Raw genomic sequence first — 15,122 nt, forward strand, 5'->3', positions numbered from 1 at the left:
AAAGCATGCCTCACTTTCCTTGTCACAAGACCGGTACCTCTTATCACATCTTTCCCATTACATTTTTCAGATGTTGTTCTGGAATTCTTGTGCTGTAGACCTGATCCCTTGCAGGGAAGGCCTATGCTGTTACCATCTCCCTGCTTCACTGGGCTTCTGCTTGAATGAAAGTCATTTACTCTTTACCTTTATGTTAACTATGTTAATTACATGTCCACTCTTTATAAGATTTCATTTACTACAGAAGTAAAAAATAATGGAGAAACCAAGCCAGTGTTTCATTCAAAATCTAGAAGCATGAGAAGATCTGAATAGATGGTTCATGAACAGATCAGGACAACTTGTAATGAACTCCTATGGCTGAGAGCTGAAGCAAGACTATCCCAGATTAAAAGCAACCCTTTATGCAGGAAGGAAACTTAACCATTTAAATGACTTGGCAGGGGATATGATTTCTGTGCCATTTGAAATCTTCATGATAAACTTGCAAGAAAATACCCATGCTGAGTCCTCTTCTCAGGCTTGTGCTCAGAAGCAGGAGGGACTGATATCAGAATATTTCCTGGCTTAAAAACAGTGGCTTTACTTTATGGAGGGATATGGTGGGCAGCTTCACTGCATAACCATTTCAGAAGAACTTGGTACTTCCACATCATCATATACCTTGAAGAAAATCAAGAGTAAAATGGAGAGAACCATAGAGAGTTTTTCTATTAAATGGCTGATCAGATTAAAAGACATTAAAGAGACTGGTGTTCGTTCAGTATTTCTTCAGGAGTTTGGAGATTTGGATGTGAAGGTATTTATTCTGGAATCTAATGAAGGCAACATTAAATTGAGTGTCTTCTCTGAAATCCCTGTGTTGGGGATCTGGAGTTTTGAAGTCAGTGACTAAATCTGCACTGGCTTAAAAAAACCTAGTGAAAAGTTTGAAGTGTTGTGACACAAAATGGAGTGGAATTACTGCTGTGTAGCAAGTTCGCTGTGATTTAGATTAACACATTATTTTAATGCATTTTAGATAGCATTTGCTGGTGGCAAAGGACACTGCTACAGTTCCTGTAGCTCTGCTGATGTCATTAAGCTGCGGTAATTCATTTGCTATCATCATGCTAAGCTTTTGCCAGCTGATGGTGTATCCGAGATTATGATCGGGTTTGTATTATTAGACTACAACAACTGACCTTCTGTTTGGCTGCAACTTTATTCAGCTTTGTAAAATGCTATTTGGTCACTAAATACCATGTCTTGTTAATACCATCCTTAAACTGTGTTACTCTACAGACTGATTTGAGCTGATTCCCTGAATGTCCTTAGCTGGCCTGATTATTTATTCTTGCTGGATCTGTATCCCAGACATACATTCCTTTGTATTTCTCACTGTTATGCTTACAATATCATTATTTATTAACCCCATTTAACAGGTGGTGAAGAAGGGAAATTGAATAAACAATAAAGAGCAAGACTTTGAAGAACTCAGCAAACTTAGTTCTGCTTTAAAAAGGAAGACTGCAGTAGGTATAGCAACAAAATCAAACTCTCTCAAGCATAAACACCACTTGTTTATGTTATTACTCCCTTTTGCACAGGAAAATCCCAAAAGCTGAATCAATTTTTGCAGTACAAACATAATTTGGCTTGATTTGCACGTTGTTGTGCTTTTGAAATCCTGGCAGCCAGAGATAGGTGTCCTGCTTTGGCTGCGGACATCTGGTCACCCTCAAATGGAGCCAGTAATGCTAATTAATTCTAGCAGTACACAAAGCCTTGTTCTGTACTGTCATAATTCACTGAAGGCAGTGAAAGCTATACTCCTCTCTGTGAGATTTCAAGCAAGCACGTGATCGGAATATTATTGCATCTGTATTTCACGTTCTTCATTAGCCCTCATTTACCTCAAAGGAAAGTTCAATTGCTCATACTGGGGATAAACAGCAGGTTAATTTAGCTTGCTGAATAGACCTTTAACCAGTAGGGAAGCTTAATATTTCCTGAAAACACTGCCAAATTTTTTTATTGCATATTAACTGAAAAATAGTTTAAATATACAACTATGTTATCTTCACTTCCTGGACAACCACCTGTGTTCCAAAACCTCACAAACAACCAAAAACCAAAGCTAGTACCTTTCAGTTCCAGTAAGATTTAGCTGTCTAATAACTTTATGTGCCTTTGAAAATACCCGGTTTAATGGAAGAAGTGTTTTAATGCAAGCAATAGCAAATCCTTCACATCAGTAGATAAGGATAGTAATTTATGAGTCCAAATTGTTTTATTTTAAGAATTTGGGGGTAAAGTGACATTTTCAGTACAGGTACTAATTATTTATATCATCATCTTCTTCCACCACTGGATTTATCTCCATTCCAGATTGTTGCATAACATACTTTTAAAAGAAAATTTCAGCTATTGGAACTCAAAGCTGGATGGCAAGGCATGGCCAAGTGTTTCAGTGACAAGTGTGACATACCAAATTTGGGGAGGGAAGGGTGGGTGATGGCAAAAGGGGGGACTCAGAAAACACACCCACAGACTTAATTCACATACACACCAGATCATACCTTTAAAGCAAATTTACTGCCTTTCTAAATTTTTCTGTTGGATATTATCAGGTATTGTGATGGCAGCAGCAAGGGAAGGGTGAGTGATAACTCAACAGTAATTTCCCTAGTGCCTGTAAATAACAAACATTGTTAGCAAATGAGTGATGGAGGTCAATGGGCCATACGGTCATTAGATGGTTTAATGATATGCTGCAGGTTATCTCAGGGCACAGTGCACTAATGACATTCTCAGCCTTCCCTGCAGCAAATAACCTCTGCAACCCGAGATAAGCAGTCACATAGCACAATACAATACAATATCAAATGACCCCAACAAGAAAATTTCTCTTCAATATGACATTTCATATGCCAGTATCCATCAAAATCTGTCCTGAGAAGAATGCTGTCCCACTAAAATCTGTTTTGGCTAACTAAGAAGCTATTAAAAGGCAGAAACCAAAAGTCCTCAGACCTTTGGTTTATGGGTAGAAAGGTAATAGTTGGAGAAGAATGCTTAGCATGAAGCGTCTTGCTTTGTTTTCCTGACTGTTACTTGATCCTTGCAAAAGGATAGTCCTACAAGTAAAAGTATGAACTGTCTGGTCTGTTAGTGCTGGAAGTCATAGTAAAAGGTCACAGCAGGCCAAGTAATCTAAGTCTTTGAATTTATGAAAATTGCTGGGTCACTTGACAATGGGAGGTTTAGGAGCAGGATGGTAACTCAAGTTATCTTTACTTGGCATGAGTGTGTTAGGTAGGTATTAAAGGGTAAAGTAACTTTAGTGTTACCCCAGAACCCAATACCTGGCCACGTATTCAGCCAGGAAACTGTAGTCAGCCTGACTATAGCATCAGTAACACCATACTGTGTACGTACTTTCCAGTTTATTAAACCAGCAGACCACATTCAGCATTTTCTCTTTTGTATCAGTACACTCTTCTGTGTCAGTACAGAGGTGACTGCTCAGCCCCTCAATTACTGCAGATGGTATAAAGTAAAATTAGAGACGTAAGAGCATGTGAGACAACGACATGAAAGACAGCGTGGCAAAGAAAGGACAAGGCATCACAGACTTGGAGTTTCTCAGAAGAGACACTATAAATGAAACTGAAAGAACTCACTTCAATTCTTCCATGACAAGCACATTTAAGTATAGCCAGTATATCTACTATTTACTGGATTTAAAGTTCAATATTTAATTCTTTCATAAAACATTATTTACTCAGCATTAACAAGTTTGTAATTTAAAAGCAAAAAAAGCAGTAGCGAAAGGTTCTGAGACCACAAAGAAAATGGGGAGTAGAGGCTAGAGAACCATGGCAAAAGTTACAGGAATTCCCTTTCTCTTGTGTTGCTAGTCAGCAAGGTCATGTGCTGGAAGCCACTTATTTCATCTGGCTTGTTACATTGTTAAGACCTGTTAGTCTGTTGGATTTTAATTTGGTAATCACTTGATGTATGATTGCAGTGGTATGGCTTCCTACCTATTATTGCTACCTCACCACTCAAAAGTGGTATATATATATATATTTATATATATATATTTATATATAGCGATGACACTTAATAAGCTGAAGTCATTGTAAATACCCTAAATTTAAAACCTCTTAATATGAGACTAGAATTGTAAACTTAAGTACAATTGTGTCCAAGTCTTAAAAGGAAGAAGCAATGTTCTGATGAAATAACAGTCGTTGATCCCTGTTTAGAGAACACAGGTACTAGGAAATTTCCTTAGCTCAGTTAACTGGGAAAGCCATACAGTGGGCCTTTTCTACAGTAGCACCCTCTGTTTCCATCATGCTGATGAACAACTATATGAGAAATACTGGGCAAAGTGTAATACAGGCCATTTATTTTTGATAAATGTTGTGCTAGAGCATGGCTGGGAACATCCCTGTGCAATTTGCTGACTTTTTAAGAGGAGGAATGCAGAAAGGAATGCACACATCCACGATTTTGCACACAGAGAGTTGGTGAGACAAATATAAAGAAGACAAAACCTGTAGTGAAATTCAGCATACACTGAACAGATTTGTCCATGTATCACGTTTCTTAATGGGCAGAACTTCCAAAGGGCTTGACAGCTCCCATTTAGAGTAATTGGACCACTTCCTCTTGGTGTCAGATAATGTGATTCAGTTCTCGAAGATCTCAGTTAATTTGTTTGATATCAAGCTTTGTAAAACTTCCTGAAGTCCACAAGTAAAGTTTACCACGCTTTTTTTGCCACTGTGCAGATCTGTTCCTATAGCCTTGAAGGCCTTCCTAGGCCATGGCTTTGGCAAAAGTAATGACCAACACAGCAACAAGACTATACATCCTCTTGATTATAACTAGATTAATTTCTGTTGCCTTCAATTAGAAAAAAAAAAGGCAGACCCAAAATGCAGTGTGAAATAAGTATAACCTCTTACTGAGACCTTTCTTACACTTGTAGTACACCCCTCTGCTTAAGTTCTCTAGGACAGGTTTAGCTAACCCTGCAGTCATATAGTCTGTCTCCTTCAATGAGCACCTGCTTCCAGAGAAGTCATTGGAACACCGCTCTACTGGAGACTTTGCCTTCCTCAGTCATATTTTGTTGACATCAACCAAAGTGTACAAAATCTATTGGAGGACAATATACAAATAGGCACAGACTAACAGCATGAACACAAAACCCAGTACTCCAGGTTTTGATGCTTCGCAGGACAGAAAGTGAAATGTATAGAAACAGTCACCACTTCATAAGAGGAGACACAAGAGGCTTTTGTTTCTGGGGTATGACAGTAGCTGTCACTGCAAATGGAAAGGAGGACGATCCTTGGAGATCCTTAGAGATGGTATATGCATGAGACAGTAGATAGGGTAGTGCCAGCTGTAGATGTTTCTTCTAATTTGGATTGGATTGGCTGCAATAATTTACTGTCTTGGTCTGGAATGTATTTCTTTTTTTTTCTTCTTTTTTTTTTTTAATTGAAGCTTTGTTAGATGCAAGGCTTAATTAATTGGGATTTTATTGGGGGGGGAGCAGAGGGAGTGGAGAAGGAGGAGTTGTCTTAAATGGGAGTAATTCCCTTTAAAACCTTTCTTACTCTACAGCAATCACTCACATAATTATGTATGATACATTCTGGTGTAACTCAACCTTTGGTCTGCTCTACACGAGGGAAATTAACCAGCAGAGCTATTCTGTAACAACTTCTATTATTGCTATTTTGGTATAATTTAACTGTTCTGGAATAACTCCCCAGTGCAGACATTCAGTTCCAGAATAAAAGCAATTTTATTCCAGAATAATTACTCTGCTTCCAAGGGGGAATAATCACTCCAGAATAAAGTCACTTTTATTTCAGAATCAAATATGCAGGGAGTTACTTGGACATAGCTCCTCAACAAAGTTATTGTAGTGCCAGTTAATTTTGTCATGTAAGCAGAAATGTGTGTAGCCTCCAGCAATGATACGTCTTGTTATATGTATGTGTGTTTACATTCTGATCTGCATAAAATTAAGCACTAAGATCTAGTGTTGAATGTGTTAAGCTGTGTGAATTTTCTTTTTTACCTTGTCTCACACATAGACAGTTCAAAATTTTGTAATAAACACATATCTAATATGAAGAAAAGAAAGTTTGAATTCTTTCTTCTGCATAAATTGCATGATAAGTCAGTGCAATCTGAAGTTAATTTTCTACAGTTTACAAAAATAGTCAACCCCCCCCCCCAAGATTAGATGTTCACACAAAAGTGTTTTTAATTTGGGAATTGCCTAGGTATATATGTAAAATGACTGGAAAGGCAATTTTAAAGCAATTATACAGAACAGCTCCTCCTAGAAGCTATGCTGAGGCACATGGAGGATAGGGAGGTGACTCGAGACAGCCAGTACAGCCTTACCAAGGGCAAATCCTAACCTACCTAGTGGCCTTTCATAATGGAGTGACTACATCAGTGAACAAGAGCTATGAATCTCTTCTCTCTGGACTTCTGTAAGGCCTTTGATATTGTCCTGAATGACATTCTCCTCTCAAAACTGGAGAGATTTGGATTTGATGGGTGGACACTATGGTGGATAAGGAATTGGATAGATGTTTGCATCCAGAGAGTAGTTTACACCTCTGTGTCTCTCAGAGGTCTGTATTGGTACCAGTGCTGTTTCATAACACAAAATCACAGCATATTCTGAGTTGGAAGGGACCCATAAGGATCACTGAGACCAGCTCTTAAGGTAATGGCCCGTCTGGGGCTCAAACCCATGACCCAGGTGTTCTTAGCACCATGCTCTAACCAGCTGAGCTAATCTCAGGGACATCTTCATCAGTGACACAGACAGAGGGGCTGAGAGCACCCTCAGCAAACTTTTTTGATGACACAAATCTGAGTGGTGCTGTTGACACCCATGAAGGATGGGATGCCATCCAGAGAGACCTGGACAAGTTCAAGGAATGAAGCCATGGGAACATCATGAGGTTCAACAAATCCAAGTGCAAGGTTGTGGCAACACCTGATTGGGCTAACACCTGGGTTGGGGTAACCCCCAGTATCAATACAGGCTGGGGGATGAAGGGATTGGAGAGAAGGACTTGGGAGTTTTGACCACTGAAAAGTTGGACATGAACCAGCGGTGTGTGCTTGTAGCCCAGAAAGCCAACAGTATCCAGGGCTGCACCAAAAGCAGCACCACCAGCTGCTCAAGGGAAATGATTCTGCTTTCATGAGCTCCCAGCTGGAGTACCGTGTCCAGCTCTGAGGCCCTCAGCACAGGAAAGTCAAAGGAAAAACACAGCACAGCTATGAGGGAATTTCTACTGAGAAAATTAACTCCATTCCAGCTGAAAACATACCTAAGTGTAAGTTCACTGCTTGTGGCCAAAGACTAACAAATCCAGCTGTTCATGTTAAGCAAGGAAAGCTGAGGACACAAAACACTGGATCACACAGTGTTATAATGTTATGTATCATTTGACTTAAAACGTATTTCAGCTAAACATCTCTCAACAATGGTTTTAAATGAGAGTATATTCAGACTCTATAGAAAAAAGGGGTTTTTTACAATGAGGGTGGTGAAACACCAGATCTGGTTACCCAAAGAGTTTGTAGATGGTTGAATCATGGCAACATTTATGGTCAGGTCATATGAGGATGTGAGCAACCTGATCCGGTTAAAGATGTCCCTTCTCATTGCAGAGAGGATTGGGCTAATTGTCCTTTAAATGTCCCTTTCAACCCAAACTATGTTATGATTCTATGATTTCATATTTCAGTCATAGTAAGGTTGCAGTCTGAATAAGCCAGTGCAAAAGCTGAAACTTGGAGACAACATTAATTCATTGATTTTTATGCATGTAAAGAGCAATAATTTTGTTTTATGACTGAACAAATTTTTCAGCAGTATTTAATAGTACTTTGGCATTGCTTTATTCAATGTTATGGCAAAAGTTGAAGTTCTCAAATTTAGCACCTGATTATAGCTCAATTAGCAGAAGTTTGGAGACACTTTCCTACCTGGCTAGCCAGAGACTTCCCCCGAACTGCTTTGATGTCAGAAGAAACATTCCCATTGTATTTGAGTCAAATTCTAACTCTGGGACTAGATGAAAATTAGTAGGCATTTCATAAGAATTTTTGAGTTCCCCTGGTTTCAGTTACAGGAAACTGAACATAAAAGTAAACAAACAAACAGCAATCTTACTAAACCTTAGACAATTTTTTGTCTTTAAATTCAAACAAAATTTTAAAAAGTTAATAACTAAATACATCTCTTATGTATAAACAAATTTGTTTTTCTTCAATTCAGATCAGAAAGTGAAGTTGGTAAGCTAGTATTTATTTGAGGTTAGAAATGTTCTTTCACAGTTATTCTGCTGTCTGTGAAAATCATCTATTTTCAGTAGGATCCTGACAGTTGCTGAGCTTCTTCTGTCAGGCACTCAGCACCTGTCAGAAGCAAACATCTAGGTAATTTTTTTTAATACACATATTTATATATACTCTATGTTAAAGGAATTGGCAGGTAGACAGACTGGTATGTATTTTTAAGAAATAGCAAATTTTTTTTTCCCACAGTGTGGTTATAAACTGCTTTAATCATCATTGAAACCTGTTTTAACCTCATCCAACAATTTTATTCCATTTCTGTTGGAAAATCTTTGACTGAAAATTGTTCCAATCATGTTGAAAATGAATAAGGACATTTCTCCAAAGTCTGAGAAAATGTATTTAGAATTATTCTGGTTTTATAATAAATTTTGCTTGGATTTTAATCATCTGTTCTTCAGTTACTTCACATTTTCACTGCTATCACCTTGGCATGAAGTGGCTGTATTCATCATGCAGAGCTTATATTTAAATTAATTAAGAAGTTGAATTGGATTAGTTGCGGATCTTTTGGGGGAGCTGCCAATGATTTCAGGGGCAAAATCACCAGCTGTATTTATGATGCATACCTTGTTTTTAAGTTTGTCAAGATACAGAGTACACTATTGTTAGGTGACAATCTAAGTTGCTGCAAGCAAAAGCTAGTCTTGGTGTCCAGATTTAATCTAGACTATGTCTTCTACACATCTCTCCATTCTATAATTAATTCAAAATCCATCTAAAAATATCCCACGTGAGAAATATGAAATATTAAGTTGATAAAACCCCAACACTTCACAACACAAGGGAGATTTCCTATGGATAAACAGCATAGTTAGAGGAGTAGGGGAGAATGTATGCATATGCATATTTAGAACGATTTACATTCTAATACGTTTCATTCAGAGTTGTTTTCATTTAACAGATGGAGAGAGTTTTGCAAACAGTGTTTGCACCTGCAGTGTGAAGTAGCTCTTTCTGGCTATACATTTTGGTGAAAGTAGACCTACAAAGTGATCTGTGTGACATTACTATGCTCTCTCAGATGTAGCTTTCTGAATGCTAAAAATGGAAAGCTGACTTTCCTAATTAGAAAAAAAAAAAAACAACTCCAACCAAAACCAACTAATGAAGCAATATGAAGAGTCACTCCCTTGTCAAATTACATAGTCTATTTTTCACAATGATGACTGAAACTGGCACACTTACTCTGGCTTTAGATGCATCGTTCAAAAATAGCCCATTTCTTTTGACTTTTGATTATTTTCATTTTGCCTGGGAATTTTGCATGCCTAATTTCAAACCAGAATGGGTTTTTCTATCCCATATTTAAAAGCCGGCTTGACAAAACATGACTGTTTTTGCAATAGATTTACTTTAAAGCTGAACTAGCATTCATTTCATTTAGTAAATCATTATTTTTAAGAAGATGGATGCTCGTTTGCTATACCAGTAAGTGAGGGTAAGAAAATTTCATTTATTGAGTATATACTGTTCACAAAGAGAAAACACAAAACTTAGGGCAAAATTAGTGAATAATCTAAGACCTGTTTAGGGATTCAGGGCTCTTTTTGGATGTATGGTTGGTAACAGCCCATTCTGAACAGCCAGTGCTCCTGCCATCTGCAAACACAGTCCTGCACTTAGACCTTTCAGCACATGGAGTGGTCGCTCAGCCGGTAAACATTGTAAAAAACAAATGCACCGCCTTTCCTCCTCCTTCCCTTAGCTTTTACATCTGAGCAATGTCACATGGTATGGAGTATCCCTTGGGCTAGTTTGGGTCAGCTCACCTGATTGTGTTCCCTCCCAGGATTTTGCCCTCGATGCAGAGGAAAGGAATGTTGACAGACAGTGCTGATGCTGTGCCAGTGCTGCTCAGCAGTAGCCAAAACACTGGTGTGTTATCAACACCTTTCTAGTGCAAAGCAAAGCACTGTGAGGGCTGCTATGGGAAAAAGAACTCCATCTCAGCCAGACCCAGTACATGCAGTTACCATTTGACTGGTATTTATGCATATCCAGAATCAAGCAAGAGTCAAGAGCTCTGCTGATCTGACAGATTGATGGGATGCCAGCAATCCCAGCCATGTGCCTACATTTCTCCTTCCAAACTGACAAAAATTTCAGCTGGGGAAAAAAAAAGTCATTTACAAAAATCCAAATGTTCCATATCCAAAATTGTTTCTATTATTCAACAACCCTTTTTCTAAATCACCATCATTCTTGAAAGCTTTGAGTCAAGTTTTGAAAATACATACAGGAAAATGAGGTTATAAAAACCAGACATAACGAAATGAAGAAAAGAAAAATTTGCAAAATTACCCAGAGACCAGAAAGATAAATCAAACTCCATTCAGACTCTGTAAGAGTCCTCCCATTCTTTTCAATCACATACAGATCTGAAGCTTAACCTACTTGATTGTGGTTCATAGTGATATGCTCATAGTGCCTATGAATACCCATGGTCAAATTGTGAGGATGAAAGTATTTGGACATTAAATAGCTGGCTAATTTCTTCAGAAGTTTCCCCCAGAACTCTGTCAAGGGATATGAGGTATACTGATGGTTGGTATGGCAGAGCTTATCCAAATGCTATGTCTGATAGAGGCAGTGCCACCTTTGCTCCAATTAATACCTGCCCCTTAGAGCTCTTGGAATCATAAAGGCACTGTAAGTCTCTATAAATGGTTGGCAAGGGAATAATAAACTTTGGATTAATCATAGTTTTTCACTATCACCTCCAAAACCCAGCTGGATACACTATAGGTTGAAGAACGGAAGAGGCTTATCTGGTTTGGACTCTGCCCACTGTGGATTTTTTCCCTTATACTTTGAAAAGGATTTACAAGAAGAAAATTTAGCAGCTGGCTGAAGATACATTATCCCAGCATTGGGAAATTTCATGGGTGTCATCAGATTTTTGGGAACTAATGTCAGGCTTCCCAAATTTCTGCTTTATTTGTGCCCCTGCGGGAATGCAGCCAATATCGTCATGGTATCGTTGAAGCAAATCACAGAACAACATCTGCTGATGATTTCCGGTTTCATACTTCCTATCTGCCACCCTGTTGCCAGTGATTTCATGAAAAGGATATACAGGCCCTCCAGGTGCACTGAACTACTGATTTATACTTCATTACAAGGCACCCTTGTCATCAAGTCTCCTTGCCTTGCCCTAGTACGCATGCATGATTTTGATCTAAAAAAGAAAAAAAATAGAAAAAGTAAAAAGATGCTTCAGCTGTTCAAAGGCAATCAGCATGTCTGCATTTTTAGGAAGAATTTGGCTCTTAACAATTTCCACTAATCTGCACTAAGCAGCCCTAAAAAGTTGAGTCCTTACTGTGGAGAATAGTTGTTTTAGAAATTCTAGTCCTGTACGGTTAAAACCCAGATGTTCCAGGCTGTGGAAAAACCACCTCCAAATTGTCCATTTTCCTGTATAGTACAGGGACTTGACTTTGTACTATGCACTGCCCCCGATTCACATCCTGACTACCCTGCTGAAATTCAAATGCATGTTTCCTTTCCTGGATATCCTCTTGATGTCTCTCCCCCTATGACAATTTGTCATACTGGTTAAAGAAGCAGCCTGTGTAACAGAAAGTGACATAGAATAATGTGTCATGTCAAATATATTAAGCATTTTAAGGCATCACAGACCTGGAAGATTTCAGATAAAAAGAAACATTTGCTTGAACCCTAAAATAAAGTTATAAAAATCCACAGAGAATTTTATATTTATACCTAAGCTTTGAAAGTGCCTCTGATTTCTCTTTGATGAGGCCCATGCACAGTTATAGCTGTAATGTTAAGGTTGTAATTGACATCAGCTTTTTAATACTGTTGTTTTGAAAGGTCAGGCCTAACGTTTTGCGTTTTGGACAGTTTTCACTCTCTTTTTTTTAACTATGGACATTATGATGGTAGCGGGGTTGAGCCAAAAGACATCAGTAACTTCTGGTAATCAACTCTGCCAAGTGACAGTTAAGTAGGATTTTCTTTGCTTTAGCCTTAGAGGTTCCCTGATTTTGTTGTTTGTGATGCTGTGTGGCAGCTGAACACACTCTTTGCTGAGGGCTGGTGTACAATGGGGCTCTGGAAAGCTACAGTGAACAACCTAGAGGTTTTAACCCAAAACCATGTGGCAGGATGAAGGCCAAAGCCCATGTGGTGTGCTATGAAGTTACACAGATAGTCCCCAAACCTCCCACATTACCTTTCTCTTTCTTTTTGTCAGAAAATTTATTCCCAGAATCCACTGATAACAGGACTGATGTTAATTAGACTAACTAGGAGGCAAAATCATATTCTTACTTTTTTTTTCTTTCTGGTTTTTATAACATTGACTGTGTTCCTCTGATGAAGACTCATTTTGATTGTGTGCTGAAAAATAAAGTTTGCCACAAAAGACCATTGCCTAATCATACAAAAGAGAATCAGCAGGAAAAAGGTAGTGAGGAGAAGCTCCAACACAGCTGTAGAAATCCAGTGTCTGTTTAACTGTGGAAATTAATTGACATTTGAGAGAAAAGAGCATTTGTTAAATTTAGCTTTATCAATGTAGTCTCACTAGTGTTGTTTGATAGCCTACCTTAGGTAAGAAAGAGTAATTCTTTTTATCAGATAGGAGTCCCAAGTCTATCTGAATTGCCAGAAAGAATACCAGCTTTGAGAGATAAGTTTTGTACATGAAACCAAAGAGAGCAATACTTCAAGCCCTTATAAAAGTTCTGGGACTTTTGATTCACCATAAACCATTATTTTAGAGGGAGGTAGAGTTTGCAGCACTCACAATTAAATGCTGGTTTCTCTTCTTCTGAGAAGTCATATAGAAAAGATTGTTAGATGTTCTTGGCTGAAGCTTAGGAAAAAAAAAAAGGTAAAGTGGTATCAATCTGTGGAATAGAGATAGGTCAGTCTCACCCTGTTGGAGAGAAAGCTCAGCACTCAGTGGACTAGATTACCAGATCACAAACCACAGACCGCAAGTAATACTGAGAGGGCATGAGAAGCCTTAAAAATTGGGTCAATACTGGACTAGAGTAAGAAGCATGAGAGATTTCTTTCTTATTCTGTTGATTACAAAAAAGTAGCATCCAATCTTGAGACAGAACTAAAAACACATCTTGAAAAAAACAAAAGTTGTTGTTTTTGTAGAAAATGGAGAGAGGGTGAAAATATGCCTGAAATCAAGCTTCATAGAGATAAAATGTACTGTAGAAAGACAAGATTTGGCATCAAAAAAGTCAAATAGATAAAAGGTAAACTAATTGTAAATCTGAAAATAATAAATGGCATTTTTCAGTCTACAGGCAAATTCCACAGGTAAAAGTTCTGAAATAAAAGTTTTCAGCATAAATGAAGTTTTGGTAACAGTAGAAGTGAATAAAGAGCACAATAAGATTTTGTACATGTAACTGTGATCAAGAGAACATAGGATCCATGACCTGATATTGTCATATGTGTGTATGTAACATAATAATCCTTTCAGAGTTCTAATGCACATAAAGGATATTTTCTTGCTAATGCATATCAATTATGATAATGCCAGCTACAGAGGTTACATTCTGACTGTTCTGAATCTCAGTATTTTGCAAGGATTATTATTTTAAATGTATTATATGAAGTGCAAGATAGGTACAGCCTACTAGTCTGCTAGAAAAATGATACCCAAACTGTTTAGTGTGCTTTTCCTAAAAACTTTGAAAACCAAATTTCCAGTCTAGTTAGTACTGTAGGTAGTCCTACTAGCTGACTTGGCAGCACCTTTGAAATGAACCCTATCTCTTCCTGAATTGTTAACAGAGAGTTGAGAACTCAGCTACCAGATAATGTGATCATTTGTGTGACTATAAAGACTGTTGTAAAGGTTTATAAACACAAAGAAGAAAACCAAAGTTGAAAACGTATTTTGATAAACATATGAGCCTGCCATTGTACCAGCAGCTGGAGTGAAACCTAAGTATGAATACAGCTGCATCTTCTGGAGATTTGCCTTCTTTGTAGAAGCAGCACTGTGAAGAAGCGAAAGACTTCAGAATGAGTGACAAATACCTTCAGCTTCTTCCATTACAGTACACAAGGGAGATGGGCAGCAAGAGTATGTTCCCTCTGGCCCAGTCTCTGCCAGCTAAAACATAATTTGACTAGCTTAAAACAAAAGAGAAGCACCTACCAAACTTCCTTGACAACAAAGGGAGCCTAGCGGACATCTCAGATTGTATGTTCAATGTAAAGATGAATAAAATTAACTGAGATGAATCTCCTGAAAATTTTGAAGATTCAAATCTCATGAAGGGAGACAAAATATCAAACAACATTGGCAGAGGTTGCTGACCAAAGCAGTATGGGACTGAACCCCACAAGTTTCCTCAGGTATCTATGTGATGAAAGGCACTCACAGAGATGTACTCAAAGAGGTGCTATTCCCCATTAAGGGCATGAAAGGTCTTCATTTGAGCCAGTAGTTGTTAGAATTCCAACTTGGTTTACAGGCTTAAAAATAAAGGAAGCAACATATGATGCTGCTTAGTTACCATGCACAATGACAAATCCAGCAAAATCAGTGTTAAACATGAGAAAGCTCAAATACACTAGGACTTGGAAATGCATACTCTTGGCACAAATGAAATTTTAACTTGTACCTTTGGAATATCTTGCAATACCAATGTAATTTCAACAAAAGCACTTGAATACCTTTGACCCAGATGAAACTAAACCATTCTGTTAAAAAT

This window comes from Pithys albifrons, chromosome 5 (genome assembly GCF_047495875.1).
Source record: "Pithys albifrons albifrons isolate INPA30051 chromosome 5, PitAlb_v1, whole genome shotgun sequence".
Classification (NCBI taxonomy): domain Eukaryota; kingdom Metazoa; phylum Chordata; class Aves; order Passeriformes; family Thamnophilidae; genus Pithys; species Pithys albifrons.